The sequence below is a fragment of the Lontra canadensis genome, unplaced genomic scaffold (assembly GCF_010015895.1).
Source record: "Lontra canadensis isolate GAN:19392208 unplaced genomic scaffold, GSC_riverotter_1.0 scaffold10, whole genome shotgun sequence".
NCBI lineage: Eukaryota > Metazoa > Chordata > Mammalia > Carnivora > Mustelidae > Lontra > Lontra canadensis.
The window spans coordinates 5594373-5612406 of record NW_022631004.1 but is presented as its reverse complement, the minus strand read 5'-3'; the positions used below and the strand labels follow the sequence as shown (position 1 = coordinate 5612406).

The 18034-nt window shown below is 42.4% G+C and overlaps 1 protein-coding gene across 4 annotated transcripts in view; it reads left to right on the top strand.

Moving 5' to 3' along the window:
* FAM160A1 (family with sequence similarity 160 member A1) overlaps positions 1–18034 on the top strand; it is a 228964-nt gene that overhangs the window by 108107 nt on the left and 102823 nt on the right. The window contains exon 3 of one of the 4 annotated variants that reach the window (XM_032855525.1): positions 15188–15332. The exons of the other annotated variants lie outside the window; for them this stretch is intronic. The gene's annotated coding sequence lies outside the window, so the exon portion shown is untranslated. The remainder of the gene's footprint in view (positions 1–15187; positions 15333–18034) is intronic. 4 annotated transcript variants of the gene reach the window in all.

Here is an 18034-nt window from a genome sequence, read left to right as displayed (position 1 = left end):
GTGGTTCTCTGCTCAGGAATCTGCCCTGGGAAGCCAGTGGAGATTGAACTAGGTTGAGTGAGAGGGCGGTCACAGCTGGCTGCACCTTTCCTTCCGCATCCAATTTTCCAGTCCCCTAATGAGAAATAAGCCAGAAAATGGGACAGAACAAAACCAAAACCAAACCATAAAACAAGTTTAAGATGAATTTCATCCTTTGGCTCTCTAATCTTCTCATTGTATCAGCTTATGTTCAGTAACTTTCGATTACATGTATTTTATTTTTAAAATCGTTTTATGTGCCCTCCCCCTTTTTTTAAGTAAGAGCTGGGAGATGTTTTTGCTTGTATAATTCTAAAATGCAAGCTTAAAATTAAGAACATTTTGGTTCTCCTTCCTTCCCTTTATGCTGCGATCTTTAACATCCCCACTGTGGTGTGTGTGTTTGGTTTGTGATCAATTTAGCTGTCGGGTGTTTGTGGTTTTCTCAAGCTGACTCTTGCTGCTAATGAACATGATCATTTATACAGTGTCACTGTAGTAGAGGCATGTTAAATAATTGATTGGGCCATGGCAGGTAGAGAATGGCAAATGCAGTCCCTTTGTTGCTATGGAAATACATTTGGTTTAAGGAGACTGTCATTTGGACCACATGGGTCTGGTGTGTGCAACGTAATTGCCTGTGGTTGAGGCAGTTGGAGGGGAAAATCAGCTTAAGAGGAGATGGCATTTTGAAGCAAATTAATATATATTTTGGAGACTTCTTGGACTTACCATTGTGGAGTGACTTATTCTTTTTTATTAAAAGGCTCATTCTTAGCTAATGCATCAGCACAGAGAATGAGTCAAGTGACAGATTTGTTTACTTGCTAACATGGTGAGATCTGATCATTTATTGTGTAAAATGGTTATTGTGTGAGGTTTACGTTCTTCCCTCTGTTATCCCTAGGAGGGCTCCCTGTAAGTAAAATTGATGCCTTATTTATTAACGATCCTGAAGGGAAAGGACAACATATTTTTTCTCTTTTGTTCTCCATTAAAAAGAAAAAAAAACAACAACAACAACACAAACTCTTAAGTCCTTAAAGGTAGGGGCTATATTTATGTATTCTTTCAACATATATTTCTTGTGCATTCAGCTCGGTGCTCTAAGGGTTTGGAAGTATAGTATGAGCAGAACAGATGTGTTCCCTGCCCTCCGTGTTTAGATGCCAGTGGACCATGTCCACTTTTCTTTGGGTCCCCCTTTAGCACTATCCTTTGCCTCATAGAAACTGTTCTCAATAGGTATTTGATAAACTTTTGGAATAGTTCCTTCTTCTTCCTTCCCAGTTCAGTCTCTCAAGATGTATTAGTACAATTTGTCAATAAGCAACACAAAAGTAAATGAAGGCTTAAGCAACATAAGCACATATCTTTCTGCTGATCCGTGCCCTTCCTGTCTTCTGTGGCTTAACTCAAGTTCTGCCTCTGCCATAATGCCAGCCAGGCCAATAGCGGTCTCTTTCTGGATATTGTACTCAGTCAATGTGACATGTTTTGTCTTGTCTTCTTCTGTTATTACTTAATTTTTCTTTTTTTTTAAACTTTTAAATTTTGTTTATTTATTAGTCAGAGAGAGAGCGCACAAAGCAGGGGGAGCAGCAGGCAGAGGGAGAGGGAGGCTCCCTGCTGAGCAAGGAGCCCAGTGTGGGACTCGCTCCCAGGACCCTGGGATCATGACCTGAGCCGAAGGCAGACGCTAACTGACTGAGCCGCCCAGGCGTCCCTACTTAATTTTTCTTGTATTCTTGCCATACCTTTTAGATGTGTTGGGGCAGGAAAAAAGCTAACAGCCAATGGTTAATTCCCAGCACATTTATTTTGTAGAGAAGGAATCAGGCCTGTAGAAATTAAAGATAACGGTTTCATAGAGGAATCACAAGTGGTGTCCAAGTGTCCAGACTCCAGGATCTCTTCTCTTTACTCCTAAGTAGAAACATCAGCAAGTGCTATGTTCTCAACTTGGAGTAGGAGTCTTGTGACCATGGGTGATGACTGGGTTGGTTAGGACAGTGGCTGGATAATGCACAGCTAATGGATGCAACATTGGGTGTTTTAATTTGAAATGTCGAGCAGCTGGAAGCCACTAGAGGCAGCTGAGAAGAAGCTTAATGTGAGCAAATTAACGTTCAAGGGAAAGTGCAAGAGATACTTGCTGCTGTGAGTCAGTATGGTTGGGATCACGGAGGGACGTGAGAAATGACCTTGGAAGAGAAGTGCTACCCATTTGACACATGGAAAACTGAGGGTCTTTTATTTTGAGCTAAGATGCTACAATAAATACATGATTAAAAAAAGGAATCAAATTCTCAAATGGCATGTTGGCTCCCATCTCTTTTGATCAAAGATTTTCTGATGAATTTTGATGATTATTTTATTTTTCACCTCCTGAGGAATTGTTCTAATATTACTTACCCCCCATTCTAGTCCTGGCCCTTTAGGTTGAAATTAAGAGAAACCGCTACTTGATTAAGTAAAAAGGGAAATTTATTGAAAGAGTTCTGATACCTAAAGGAACTCCGGCTCAGGCTGTGCTCAGACCAGGAACTGGAATGCTGGCTCAGCATTCCATCCTGTTTTTCTTTCTTCCTCGGACTAAACTGGCTTTCATTCCACCTAGCTCACCTGGGCTGCTTTGTGCCTCCCAAGTTTATGTTCCAGTTATTGAAGCAACTAGAGAAACTCATTTTGCATTTTCCAATTCTGGTTTAAATTCCTGGGGGTGAGGGGATTTGGTTTTGCAGTGAGTTCAGCAAGGGTGGGAGGCAGGGCAACCCGGCTCCTGTGATGCCAAAAAGAGCCTCCAGGTCCCGCCCTTGAATTTAACTCTTCATTATGCCAGTAAGGGGGGGGGGGGGGGGGGGGAGCGGAGAGAAAAGAACCTGTTCAAATATTACCCACAAATTAAAATCCCCACTTAAAGTTGCCCAGATTCCTGAAAAGGTATTCGCCATCTGCTGCATAAACGTTTTGAATTTTCTCTGTGGCATAACGAAGAGTTAGATTTCGTCCATTTTTATCGATTTCATCATCTAGGAATAATTGCAGAACCTTAGCTTTCCATGAACCTGGTCGTTTTGCTGCTCACCTCTCTGCACTTTTTAAGCTGTATTGGAAAGTGAGGTGTTTTTGGGGGGTAACATGGCGTGAAGGTTAAAGTTCTGCAGTGCTTTAGCATCATGTCTTGACAATTAAAATGTGAATTTTGAGGCATTAAGAAATTTTGTTCGCGACAGACCACATTCTTTGGATTGTTGTTTATATCCTTCCCGGAGTGGTTTAGAAATGAATAACCTTGAGATGTTCAGACCTCAGAAGGTTTACGGGCTTCAGAGACTCTGATTTTATTTATAGGCTGCAAGAAAACACTCAATGAAGTTTGTTGTGATTCACTGCTTATCACCTTGAGCTCTTGCCACTCAGTGCTGGGAAGGCGCTGAGTCTTGTACAGTAAGAGAACAGAATGAAACCGTGTAGCTTGAAACAGAAGCCCAAGTGTTGTTAGCTCGGGCACTGCTCATAACATATTGAATGGACCCAGGCCAGTGGCTTCAGATCTGAATTGTTCTGCTTACTTCCACCCCTGTGAGAAGCGAATACTTTGTCAAAACAGCAGCTGCTTTGGGCCTGGTCCTTCTGGTGGCCGAAGGAAAAGCTAACAGGAGTGACAATTTTCGGGCTCAGCTGAGTAGTGGTCTGACGAGAAGTAAATCTAGATAAATTATGCTTTGGCTCATTAGGGCACCCCCGACTCCCTCCCCAGGTTTGATTTATGCATAAGTGCTCGTCTGCTGCCTCTTTTTAAATATACAGCAAACACGTTTTCTGTGTTCTATGCAGATTTGAGAGGTGCATGGAAGCAGGTAGCTGTGAAATGGACATCAGGGGGTCTGCTGAAAGCCATGGTCCGTGCTGTTGAAATATAGAACTCACATATTTAAGCCAGGAACATGAAGTGGAACAAATTGGGTTGCAAGCCGGATAATAAAATAAATGATAAATGGAAAGGGACCCCAAAGGTGCTCCCGAAAAGCTGGCGCGGGATTGGAGGCCAGGCTGGGAGGAGGTGGGCGTAGGAAAGGGCTTCATGTAATGGCTTGTGCATGATTGATGCGGCTACTTATTTTGACTGTCATTTTCTAAATTATGTATTTGGGAGGGGGGAACAGGGAGGCTATGCTTTGAGGCTTTCTTTTGTTGTTTTTTTTGTTTTGAGAGGGCTTGGATAGTCTGTTTTCTTTCCTCATTCCGTAATGAAAACTTCCAGAGAAAACAGGAGCATTTATCTTTGTTTTAGTCTCAAGAAGCATTAGAGTCTTATTTTTCTCTCTCTCCAAGGCGGCTTCCATGGTGGCCAAGATTTGAGGGCTTTTGTGCTTTACTGGGTAATTACCTTCATGGAACTTCTTAAAGATCTTGTATACTTATTGTCGTAACAGGGCTGTCCCCTCCCCTGAGTTGTTCTGTCTGGTGGCTTGGGTCTGTAGAGGGCATCTTGAGCTTTTCTTGGCTGGATGGGTCATGTTCTTGCTCCTTCCTCATCTGGTCAGTGAGGTCCTAGAAAGCAGCCCGGTGAATGAGTCTCTGCCTTCATGTGCCTGTTTCACAGGCGGGTGTAGGCAGCTTACTTGCCTTATCTCTGGTTGCAAAGAACAGACAGACAATGCTCCTATGGCTTCCGGTCCCGTGAAGCTTATCGTTAGGACCTCGGGAAAGGAAAGAGCCAGGCTCTGGGAAGGGAAGGGGTGGGGGTTGCTGAGGAGAACTGGAGGCTGAAATCAGAAGGTTGCTTGGGTCCCCACTAGTTCTGGGGGCATCTGCTGAGGGGTTGTGGGGTGTCATTCTGGGAGCCTGCCCTTCCTGTTAACCCAGCTACTCTCCAGGTTGCTGGTCTGTCTTGGGGCCTGTCTTCTTCTCTGTGTGCTACTGGCTGACTTTACTTCCTAATTGAAATCTCTGAGAGAATTTGAAGAGTTGAGCTAAACTAATAACCTTCATCTATCTCTGAGATTCAGCCACGTCACTGGTTGATGGCCAGTGGAGGGATCAGTTGCTTTTAGATCAGGTTCCCAGTCTTGGTTATGTCAGTGTCTATTCCGTATGACTAGGCTGTTGGTGGTGTGGGAGAGTGTGTGTGTGTGGTGGTGTGCCCTTTAGTAAGAAAATCATTGCCTAAGGCTGCCCTCAAGTATTGACTGGAAATATTACCAGTTTCCTTTGGAAGGTATTGTGGGCAGGGTATGCACCTCAACAGGGTGAAAAACACACACGCTTTTGCTTAATGCCCACAAGACACCAGTATGGTGGACGTTTTTATCCCTGTTTTGACACTGAGGAAGCTGGGACCAAAAGAGGTTAGGTACTTTGCTTAAAGCTATAGACGTGTTAGGTGGCAGAGCTGGGATTTGAAGAATGCCTACTTTTATTCTACCAGGCCATGATATGTTTTTTTACTTTTGAGTTCTTCAAAGACGAGGCAAGGCCATGCTGAAACTTTATAAACAGTGACAGCTCCTTCTTGTTCTGGGAAGGGCTGGGGCTATGAGCTTTTCCCTAGTGCTTGAGAGCCAGGATAGCTTCTCGTTTTTTTCCACCTCAAGGAAAGAGCTTCTAAAAAAGGTTGGGAGTTTTCAGTTATTGAGAAGACATGGTTAAAACTCATAGAGCTTTGAAATCAGTACTGTGGTCCTTCGATTACAGCAGAACTTGGGTGGGGTTAGGGAGGGTCTCAAGTTGAGAAGTCTTGGTCTGAGGTGAGAACAGTAGAGGCGAACGTTATTGGAGGAGCTCCTGTCAGTCCTGCTCAGTTGGCCTTCATAGGTTCTCTTTGTGATTCCTCTCCAGCACTCGGACGGATGCCAGAGACCATCCCAGCCCAGGGGCTGGCAGCTGGCATTACAGGAGGCATATAGTACAGTTCGTTGAGTAACTTGTGTTTTCCCTACCTGGCCTCAGGTCTCAGGTAGGCTCCTTCTTGTTGAGTCACTGTTCCCTCCTGCTACAGCCTTACTGTTTTTCTCTTGGTTCAGATTTTACCAGCTGTGGGAGAGAAGGCAGGTTTTCTGGTACCTGTTTGGGGAATTTCTTTGGACTTCTCTTTGGCTTCTGTAGTCATTCAGCTTTAACTTCTGTGTTTCTAATGGTTTTTTGTCTTATAAGCTGTACTTTGGGAAAATACAGATGAAGTTGCCAGCTCCCTCTCTTTCTTGCCCCCGTCCCCTCCTTTGACATCACCTTTTTGGTGGCTCTGTAGCAAGTGTAGATATTGGAGCTAGCCAGCTGGGGATTCAGTTCCCTGCTCTGACGTGCCCTGGTTGGGTGACCTTTTGCAAGTTATTCAGTCTCTCTGAGCTTGAAGCATGTTAAAACAAAACAAAACAAAACAAACCTGACAAAATACTTAGTACAGTCCATGGCACATGGTAATGACTCAAGAAAAGGTAGATGCTGCTAATATTGCAATGATAATCATGGTAATTGTTGCATTTTCTTCTCAGGACTGTGAATGCTCATTCTTCCCAAAGGGGGGAGCTCTTAACTTTGAGCTGCAGCAACATAGTAATGGACAGGAGCCTCAATGCATGGCCTTTTTGTTTATAATCTGTTGTCATACTAGGGTTTGAAGCATTTCAAGTGTTAAAAAGCAAATTTCGTATGAAGATAATTATCATGTTTCTAATGTGGTTGGGACTGAGGTGTTTTAATTAATGATATGCCAGCAACCCTTTCAATAAGGTGAAGTGTGATTTTTTTTTTCTTTTTTTTTTTTTTTTAAGGCCTTCATCTACTTGGTCATAATTAGGGACATCTGGAATGCTCAGGCATACTATCTGCTGATTTGTACACTTTCATTAAGCAATTAGGACTGAGTGACCCAGTGACCAGGCTTTCAGGGGATCAGGTTCCAATTTTTGAGGAGGAGGAGATGGTTATGCTCTCTTCTTCTCCCCTGCCCATTTCCCCCGTAACCTGTACTCACATGCAGCTTTCCTCTCAACCACTGCTGCTGTACATTTTTTTTGAGGCCTTGATTTTTTTATAGATTCTCTCTCCTATATTTATCCCTTTCTTTTGCCTTGTGAGCCAATCTGGCTAAATCCTTATGCTAGAGCATAACATTTTCATATGGCACTGACAGTTTTCGAGGGGTGATTAAGAATGCACGTGAAAGAGGTGAAGCTGGAGCCCTGAGAATCAGGAGGAAGAGGGAGAACACGGAAATAAAAATCTTGAAAACTTAAGCATTGTTGATTTCATATCTAACCCTGATTTTTATAGACTGAGCTCCTGAAGAAACAGGTACCATGCTTGACTTATTCTGTCTCGTATTCCTGTACTTAGCACTGAACCTGTGGTGTGGAGTAGAATTTATTGAATGATTTATTGAGAAAATGGAGGCTCATTGATACATGCGTAAACTACATTGATCTCTATTGGGGCAGAGCCTGGGTCAGAATGTGAATCTCCATGACCCAGTGAGGGAAATGTAAAGAACTGAATGAAGTAAAGAGGGCAAGAATTTAAAAAGGAAAAAAAAAAAAAAATCAACGGAGGGTCATATTAAGAATGTCTAAGAAAGTTACAAAACAGAAAATGTGAATTTCCCTTGCTAGTAATTCATGTGGAGGGAACATGGAGTGTGTGGATGTGTGGCATGGCATAATTCAGTGCTGCTGTTTGATTGATTTTCAGAAAGTGGGGTGGGGAGGTGGTGGTGAGCAGCTGCATAACAATTTTGCTATTGTTTGGTTTATATCTTCTCTTGATTTTGTCCAGTTGTTGCTTAACTAGGATGACTTTTCAAGCTCAGAGACTCATCATTTTTTCCATCTTCCACCGTAGGCTTAGGGTTGCTATGTTGAATTACCATTAATTTCGAAACTCTTTTCCTTGCTATTAATGTAGATGATGCAATTTTGAATCCATTTTCATTTGTCAGATCCTTTATACAGCAGGGGACTCAAAGGCTAGTAGGAGTCTGACAGATCTCTTCATTCAACAGGATTTTGAGGTTTAAGCCAGGACTCTAAACATGCCCTCTTGGGGTGCCTGCTCTGCGAACCGGACAGAATCTGTTCCTCTCCACATTCCCTGGTTGCTCCCAGGGCAGACACGTGGAGGAGCCCCAGGGGCCTCCAGGAGCAGCAATGCTGGTAAATGCTCCTTCTGCCCTGGGGCCCTCTCAGCCCTCATGATGGGTAGAGTCTCCTCCTTTCACATCCTGAAGCTAGGACGGTATTCTTACTCTGGGATCAGGTCAAAGGGGAGGCGTGTGCTGGTGACTTTCTGGGGTAGGGGTGAAGTGGGGGGGGGACAGATATTTCCTGGGGAGGAGGAGGAGAGCACGGATTGACCATCAGCCTACTCCCATCCTTTCTTTCTCAGCTCAGGGACATGTGGTATGTGGTGTGAGTAGAGGTTCTCTTAGAGGACAAGGTGAGGGCTATCTATCGCTCTCCTTGTTAGAAAGCATGTGTCAGTGTTTTACCTCAGTGAGGTTTTCACAGGTGATTGCAGCCAGGCTGACTGCCAGATAATAATTGTAGCCCCAAAAGGAGTGGAGAGAGATCGGTACAAACCAGTCACTGGAGTGGGTGTATGAGAGAACTAGTGTAAGGGCTGTTTTGAGTGGCATATAGGATGTGTTTTCTTGCTTTATTTATTTTAAAGATTTTATTTATTTATTTGACAGACACACAGAGAGAGAAAGAGCACAAGCAGGGAGAGGCAGAGGGAGGGAGAGGCAGAGGGAGGGAGATGGAGAGGCAGAATCCCCACCGAGCAGGCCTCCTGACGCGGGGCTCTATCCCATGACCCTGGGATCATGACCTGAGTTTAGGCAGATGCTTAACAGACTGAGCCACCACCCAGGCACCCCAGGATGTATTTCCTTTAGCTCACTGGAACACACATTGTGGTTTCCAATTATGGAGGCACCTAGAAAAATTAGTTTTGAAAATCTCTAAAGTACGCCCATAGACGCATTTACCGATTCATCTGTAATTACTTATTGATCATATACCATGTGATGGGGCCTGGCCAGCCCCTGCTCAGATAGAATAGTGAAATTTGGTCTAGGGTTTTTGAACTGTCGTGCTGTTTGTGATTTAAGTTATTAGGGAAAGCCCATTTACCCTGAAATCGAGACAGATAGCCTCTGGGAGTTGTAAGTGGAAATTTCATCTGTTTCCGCTGTCATTGGCGAAGGTAGTGCACTCATACCTTCAGGAGTGGATTATGTGCAATCAGCGGTGATGAACGTATGAGCATTTTTAATTAGTCTTCATGCCCTCTGTCTGATGCAATCAGAAACCCTCTATCAGAGGAGAGATTTATAATCAATCATTTCATCATCTTCTGGGGTAGATATAAACCCATTTGCTTTTAGGCTGCAACTTAAAATACCTGCTTTGGAGAATTATTATTTAACCAGGCAGATATCTATAAACCAAGTGTATTTTGAGCATGTAGGCTTAAATCTCAAATTGCAGATTGCTCTGATTAAGTGTAATTGTGTGAATTAAGGTGTCTCTAAGCCTTCACTCTGTGCAGAGGAAACCTAGTGTTAGAGCAAAAGTGTTAGCCCAACATCAAGGAGCTGTGAGTTCTAGGCCTAGCTTTGTGAACCCAAGTGTCCTCATCTGTAAAAATAAAAAAAGGATTGAAATACCTTGTATTTCAGTCCTCCTTAAGTCAGTTAAGGTTATGTTACTTATGGCAGAACCCTAAAATGGCGGTGCCTGTGTGGCTCAGTCGGTTAAGTGTCTGCCTTCGGCTCAGGTCATGATCCTGGGGTCCTGGGATCAAGCCCCCCCATCAGACCCATGTTCATTAGGGAGTCTGCTTCTCTCTCTTTCTCTGCTTCTGTGTACATGCATGCGCGCTCTCTCTCTCTCTCTCTCTCTCAAATCTTAAAAAACAAACCTGTAGTAAACAACATTTTTGGACTTTTTACTATGTGTTGAGCACTGGGCTATAGTACAGCTCATGACAGCAGGTGTGTGGTGCGTGCATCATCTCATTTATTCCCACATCGCCCAGGAGGCAGTTACTAGGAGAAGGCCACCCCGTCTTAGCCTGGGAGTTTTTGGTGGAAAGGCTGATCTCTGTAGCTAAAGATTTGGAGATGTCAGGTATAAATCCACAATAATTATCAAAATAAAAATTGTTGACTGAACAGAGTCCTGCCTAGATGATCTTTCATTTGCCTTAGAGGGTCTGACCAATTTCTGCAATTAAGGTGAAATCGACAAATTAAAAATTTCTAATTTAACTGACAGCCAAATAAGTCCTCTATTTTGATCTGCTATTAAAATGATTTTTTCTCGGGGCACCTGGGTGGCTCAGTGGCTTAAAGCCTCTGCCTTCAGCTCAGGTCATGATCCCAGGGTCCTGGGATCGAGTCCCACATCGGGCTCTCTCCTCAGCGGGGAGCCTGCTTCCTCCTCTCTCTCTCTGCCTGCCTCTCTGCCTCCTTGTGATCTCTGTCTGTCAAATAAATAAATAAAATCTTAAAAAAAAAAAAAGATTTTTTTTCTCCCCAAAAGTGAAATTCTAGAGAATCTAAGAACAAGTTAATCTTTATTATTGGTCAGCAGCATTAGTGAGGACATAGAAACTGAATCACTTTCATTCCCACACTAGGTGTTCAGAGTGTAGACCAGTACAGTTCTCTGGGAGCCCACTTATATCAAAAGCTTTCAGATGTGTGTGTACCCTTACATTTCTACTCCTGGGCTTTTCATGGAAGGACAAAACTGAGGATGGGCTCAAATGTTTAGTAAAAAATGTTTATTGTCCACTGTTTATGACTGTAGATCCCCAACCATTAGTAGATTGGTTAAATATACATATTTAATGTTAAAATATGTCATTAGAATGGAATGTATTGTTAACCAAAAAAATTTACACAGCTTTAAAATCAGTATGTGCAATGCGAGCCCATCTTAGGGTAACCACATGAACTGGCAAATATTTACACGTAGATGTGGGTTTAAAGTAGTATATCTGGAGTTTAAAATAGTTCTTTTTTGTCTGGGTGAATGATATTAGTTGTGGTTGCTTTTCATATCTGCATTAAATTTTTTTCTGTAATCTGCTTTGTTTTTTTGATAAAAAGAAATTAGCAAAAGCAAATAATACAAACCGCCTGAAATAGAAACCCCAGCTCAATCCAAGGGCTAGGAATGGCTCACAAACGTGAATTTGTGAATTTGTGTAATTGTTTTGGATGTGTGTAATTCTTATCCTGAGGTAATCCAGTTGGGTTAGCTTGCCTTTATTCACAATGACAATTGAGAAGGTCTTTGAGTTCTTTGAAACAAGATTTAGAAAAGTTTCACTCTGATTGCATCCCAGTAGAAATCAAAAGAAACTAAAAAGCAAAAACAAAGACAGAAACACTCTCTAGGGACCAACCTTTTTTCCTTCAATAGTTAAAATTAATACCAGTGAAACTTGTTAATTGTAGAAATTTAGAATACACAGATAAACAAAACAAATAAAATTAAACACACACACTACCCCACTTTCCAGAAATAACCACTATTTACATTTTGGGTTGTGTCCTTCCTGAATTTAAATTGTATGTGCATATTTGTACACATGCGGACGCGCACGCATTTTGTGTGTAATCACATAAAGAGATGCATGTGTAGTGTCTTCTTACCTGGAGCAGACAGCCACCAGTCCACCAGACTGTACAGTTTAATGAACATGGGGACTGCGCTTTGTTGGACATGGTCAGAGTTCAGGATGCAGCAGCAGGGCCTGGCACTTAGCAGGAATTGAATGAATATTGATGGAACTACCTATGTCTCGACTATCCGGGTCACTGGTTTTACTCCCAAAGGTTATTTTGATGACTAACTGGAACCTCATCGTTTGGACCTACCGCATTTAGTTGTTTCTGGTCTTTGAGAAAGCGCCGTTGAAATAAATGCCCTTGTAACTAAATGTTTGATGTGTCATAAATTATTCATTATCATTAATCACCTAATGATCAAGTCATTGGATCAAAGGGTGTGTTTCTCACTTTTGATAGCATTGACAAATGTCCTCCGGAAAGGGTGTGCCATTTTACCTTCCCAGTGGAAGGACGCAGTGCTTGATTTCACCTACATACTTGGGATCATAGACCTTTTTTTTTTTTTAAGATAATTGTAAACTCACATGCTGCTGTAAGAAATAATGCAGGGAAACTCCTTGTACTCTTTGCCCTGTTTCCCCCAATGGAAACAGATTGCAAAACTAGAGTATAATATTAAAACCAGGATATTGACATTAATACCATCCACAGACCTTCCCCAGTTTTATTTGTTCTCATTTTTGTGAGTGCCTGTATTACCTGAAGTTCTGGACAAGTTTACCATCCGTGTAGGTTTTGTGTGCCCCCACCACAGTCAAGATACTGAGGGGTTCTGACACTGCAATCCCTCTCCCCTTTTTTTTTCTTTTTTAAAGATTTTGTTTATTTGACAGAGAGAGAGTAGGCAGAGAGAGAGGAGGAAGCAGGCTCCCTGCTGAGCAGAGAGCCTGATTCAGGGCTTGATCCCAGGACCCCGGAATCATGAACTGAGTCGAAGGCAGAGTCTTTAACCCACTGAGCCACCCAGGCACCCCTGCAGTTCCCTTTTTGTAATCATGCCACTTCCCTCCTGCCCTCCCAGCCCTTCTCTTCCTGTCCCTAAGCCCTGGCAACCACTAATCCGTCCTCCATTTATTTTTGTCATTTCAAAAATGTTCTATAAATGGAGTTTGTAGTATGCATCCTTTTTCGTTCAGCACAATTCCCTGGAATTTACCCAAGCTGTTGCTGTTAGCAATAGTTACTTTTTACTGATGAGTCATATTTCATGGTATGGACATGGTACGATTTGTTTAACCATTCACCTGTTGGACATCTGGGGTGATTCTAGTTTTTGATTGTTGCGAAGAAAGCTGCCGTGAGCCTCTGTGCATAGGGTTTTGTGCGAAGGTAAGTTTCATTGTTTGTGATAAATATGCAGGAGGTCGGTTGCTGGGTTGTATGGCCGTTACATGTTACCAAAACGGTGGTTGTACCAGTTCACTTCCCACCAGCTGTGTGTGAGTGATGCAGTTTCTCTGCATCCTCACCAACATTTGGTATTTGTCACTCTTTAAAATTTTAGCTTATTTTGATAGATGTATATTGTGGTTATTGATAGATGTCATTGTGGTAAATGTCCATACACAGCTTTTGCCCATTTTCTAATTGGATTACTTACTTTTGCTGTTGAGTTTTGAGAGTTCTTGAGTATTCTAGACACTTTGTCAGATGTGTCATTTGCAGATTTTTTTTTTTTGCCAGTCTTTATTTTGTCTTTTCATCTTCTTCACATACGCTTTTAGAGAGTAAGAAGTTTTTAAAATTTTGATGAGGTTCAATTTATCAATTTTTCCTTTTATGGATCATGTTCTTGGTGTTGAGTCTCAGAACTCTCTGTCTAGCCAGCATGGCCTTTTGATTCGTTCCTCAGAGACCCTCTAAGATTGATCATGATTTTTCTGCTTGGGGTAACTGTGTAGGAATCAGGTTGGAATATTTTTAGCTTTATTAATAAGTGGGCTATTGTCTTCCCCTTTCTCACATCTTCAGTTGGGAGGATATAAGGACTCCCTTTTATTTCATGCTGTCAGGAGCTTTCACAAGATGTTACACTCCTGCTTCAGAATGGGGGCCCCTGAGTCTGATCATTTATCCTATTCACAGTCTCTTGCCAGCTCTACAGCTTCTTGAATTGTAACAAGCAAAAGAAACTCTCTATTTTTACTGTGAAGAATGGTGATGAATGTGGAAATGGGCATCCCTGGGACTAGTGGGCTCCCCCGCAACCCAAAAAGGGGCTTTTGCTGAGTCAGAAGCTGCAAACCTTTAGGGGTTTGTATTTTATATATGATGGCTTCCCTTAGGCCAAGGTGGTAGTGTGTAGTATAGGCGGGCAGTTGACTGTGCGCTCTTGAGCAAAATGGCCTAGTTTTTCACTCCTGCTCTTCCCCTCACTAGCTGAGTCAGCAGAGGCATGCTTCTTAATCTCTCTTCTCGTTTCCTCATTCGTAATGTGGGGATAATAAGCATTATTTACCTCATGGGGGTGCTCCAAGTATTAAGTCATTACATGTAAAGGGCTTGGAGCATGGCCTGGGGAGCACGTATGGTGCTCATTGTTCATACTTTTATTATTATACCTCTTGTACCAATGTAATAGAAGTATGTACCTCGGATGCTTATTAAAATGCAGATTCCTGGATCTCCACTCCTAGACCTACTGCATCAGAAGGTGAGGGATTAGGGCTCCAAGGAATCTGCATTTTTACAAGGTTCTCCCATGGTTCTCATGAAGGCTCAAGTTTCTGAACCGTTCCTCAGTCATTTCTGTTTGTCCGCAGTAAGTGAATGCTCTGGTCTTTCTTGAGTGGTAGGGTTGGGTGCTGCTGCCAAGGCAATACCTTCTCTCTGAAAGCATTCCTCATGTTACCAAGAGACAAACCAAAGTATCTGTACAGAATCTATGTACACTGGAGCTGTACGATATCCAGCTGCTTCAGTGGCCTTCCCACTGGACTGAGACAGGTGTGAGACCATAGGGAGGGGTAGAGTCTGTGGCAGACTGGATCATGAGTACTGTACCTTCAGATCTCCAAATGAAAATAATAGTAATAAAAGAGTAAGGCAGGGAGCTAGATTTAGTATTCTGACTGCCAGTTGTAATAGTCTTGTGTGGGTACGGAGCAGCATCTTTTGAGCGTGTGCGTGTTTGGTGAGGGGAAACTGTGTGGTGTGGGAGACTCTGCTTGCAATCTATGTGTCAGGTTTTTCTCACCAGCTGGCAGTTTTTCCACCAGCTTGTCTGTTAGGGATTACTGTCCAGAGTAGCCACTGGAAACTACACTCTGGGACCACCTTGGGCTATACAGATAGCTGTACATGCTTCCTTTCTCAAAAAGAACCACTCTCTAGCACTTCTCCCCCAAGGGCTGCTGAGAAAGACACAGAAGTTCCCTCCCCGAGAGATGTTAACTGACATGTTCTCTAAACAGGACATAACTTTGCCTGGAGATACCCTTTTAAGCTAGAGGCTAGCTCTTGAAAACACGACTGGCTTCTTTCTTGTCATGTAATGGGAGTTCTCTTAACCTGTCTCAGTGGTTCCCTGGACCTTCGGTTCTCTCTCTTCTCTCTGGAAACCACGCTGCCCACCTCCTGCGGAGTGTTCTGTCTGGTTGACGACTTGCTGGGTGTTCTCAGGCTTCTCCCCTGGCTGAGCTGTGTGCATCATTACAGCAATTAGGTCACTTCATCAGGCAACATACAAACTGGTGAAATATGTGTGTGAAAACAGCTGTTTCTATGAAGTTGAAGTCTTTGTAAAGACTAAATATGGGCACGTTGCCGTTATGACATTGCTGTCGAATCGGATGGCGAAGCGATAACTCTAACAGATTGGGAAGATGTTTAAAAGATGAAAAGAGGGGCGCCTGGGTGGCTCAGTGGGTTAAGCCGCTGCCTTCGGCTCAGGTCATGATCTCAGGGTACTGGGATCGAGTCCCGCATCGGGCTCTCTGCTCAGCAGGGAGCCTGCTTCCCTCTCTCTCTCTGCCTGCCTCTCTGTCTACTTGTGATCTCTGTCTGTCAAATAAATAAATAAAATCTTTAAAAAAAAAATAAAAGATGAAAAGATTCTACACTTTAATTCACACTGAGGTGTTTCTCAACTTCGAGTAGCCACACTGGAAATGTTATATTATACATTATGAGCGTATACCTTATGAGGTTCATGCAAGAAAGGCAACTTTGAACTTCAGTCAGGACGCCTGTACTTGAAGAAAATAGCTTGCAGTGTGAAAATATTGGCAAGTAAATTTACTTTTTTAGGGTTCTTGATAAAAGAAGGTGTTTAAGATGTGTACATATGTCATTTTTAATGATTCTCTGCCTTGAATGACATTTTCTGTTAATCTACTGGTTATCATCTTAATTGCAATAGAGTATTTACAGTTGTTCCTTCCTATAGAGCTATATGCTAACAAAACTGAGTAGTTGACTAAGACTGGTCTACAACCGGGTGAGGGGCAGGTTTTCTTTTCAGAGAAAACATCGTTCTAAAAGCCACAGTATCTGTAAAAATACCTTTCAAAACAATTCTTACTGAAAACTGAAGTTTGATATGTTTATTATTTTTTTTAACCATAGCTCTATTTAGTTTTAGTTTTTTGGATACTTAAATATCAGTAATTCTCAATTGGTAAAATCAACATTTTGTTTTCTGTTCCTGTGAAAAATTTCTCACATAAATGACGTTCATCATTCAATATAAGATGATACAAAGTGACTCATTTTTCAAGTTCAAGGGTATTCAAAAGAGACTCGAAGCAGTAAAATTGGGTGTAATAAATTATCCTTACTTCAGACGTGAACTGATAAGTTGTTTTTATAGAAGGTCTTAGAGGTAAAAGTAAGTTTCAAAAATAAAAAAATAGTAATAATCAGCTTATATGGCTGAGTCTGTTCTGTTCCCATTATGTCCTCCGAGGGTGTCCTGTGTTCCCAAGTCAGGCAGGCTGCCCAGCTCCTCAGGTCACACCCAGCCGACCCAGGGCTCCACGAGTGTGAGCTGCATACAGCTTCCTGGACCAAGGGTCCTTCTAAGCAGAGGTGTTGAAGGTAGAACAGGCAAGACAACTTGGATAAACAACTACATAAAATTTTCCTTGTACCGACTTGGGCCAGAGTCCAAAGGAGAGACACAGTTGAATAATACATTTCCTGAAGAAGAAAATGTGCTTTTTGGAAATATATATATACCCTCTAATTGTAACTCGAGAGTCTACCGTCCCTTGTGGTCTGCACACTATTAGGGGAAGCTAGTGTTGTCACTTTCCTTTTCTGTGGGTTGTTCATCTCTGTTCATGAAAGGTTTGTTTTTTTGTTTTTTTTTTTTTTTTTTTAAGCACACCGAACTGGTTTTTAGACCCTCTCTGGCTTTAGCAACAAAACTAGATAGAGACAGTCATTTATTACCTGCACATGCTAAGTGCCCAAGAACATTTGCTGAATGAGTGAATGACTTTGCCGGACTCAACAGACATCGCTTCTATTTGCTAATCACCTTGAGTGAAGACAGACATTATCATTAGGTTAATAAACCATTAAAGTCGAGAGTGGGAATGTTAATGCAGGTGGACTGAAGTCAGATCGCCTGGCCTGGGCTGGGAATTGCACTTTAACCGCCATGCATACATTTTGGCAGTCCTTGATGGATCTTCCTCTTTTCCACCGTGAGAGCTCATTCTTTCAAGACTCCTGTCTGTGTCATCGCTCTCCAGTAATATTCATTAAGCTCCTGCCTGCTGAGTACTGCTGGGTTTCAGTCCCTTTTAATGAGCGTGAGCATTTAAGTTGAAGGATAGGCTTTTATGCGATACTGCTTTGTCCTGAAAGGGCCAGTCTGTGAGTACACATGATTTTTGGTACCGTTTTACTCAGTTCAGTAAGCTAATTAGATCAATCACATATTTTTGTTGGCAAGCTCTGGCTGCCTCTTTAAAGCAAGGGGTAAATCAGCTTGTCTTTGTCCTGGGAGATGTTATCAGACCTGGGCCCTTTGTCAGCATTAGCCATTAGTGGGTGCTTTATCTTGATTTTGTAAATTGCCACTTCCTTTACACAGGAGATGTTCATGCCCTATGATTTCTTGCTAATCACCTTTGTCGCTTAGGGCAGCATACCTTTTCCCTCACTCAGCGTTGCTCCCACAGACCACAGTGTTGCGTGACGCTTTGTTTTGTGCTATTGTTGGCCAGGTTTTTAAAAAGATGTTTTACAAATAAGTAATGGCATTAAATATTTCACCAAATTTACAGAAATCAAAATGAAAGGAAGCGTTTCTAGTCCGGCCCTCTTTGGGTTGTGGGATGTGGCTTGTTTGTCCCTGTTTTTTGTTTTTGTTTTTGTTTTTCTCCCAGCATGTAGTGTTTCTAAGTTCTCATAATT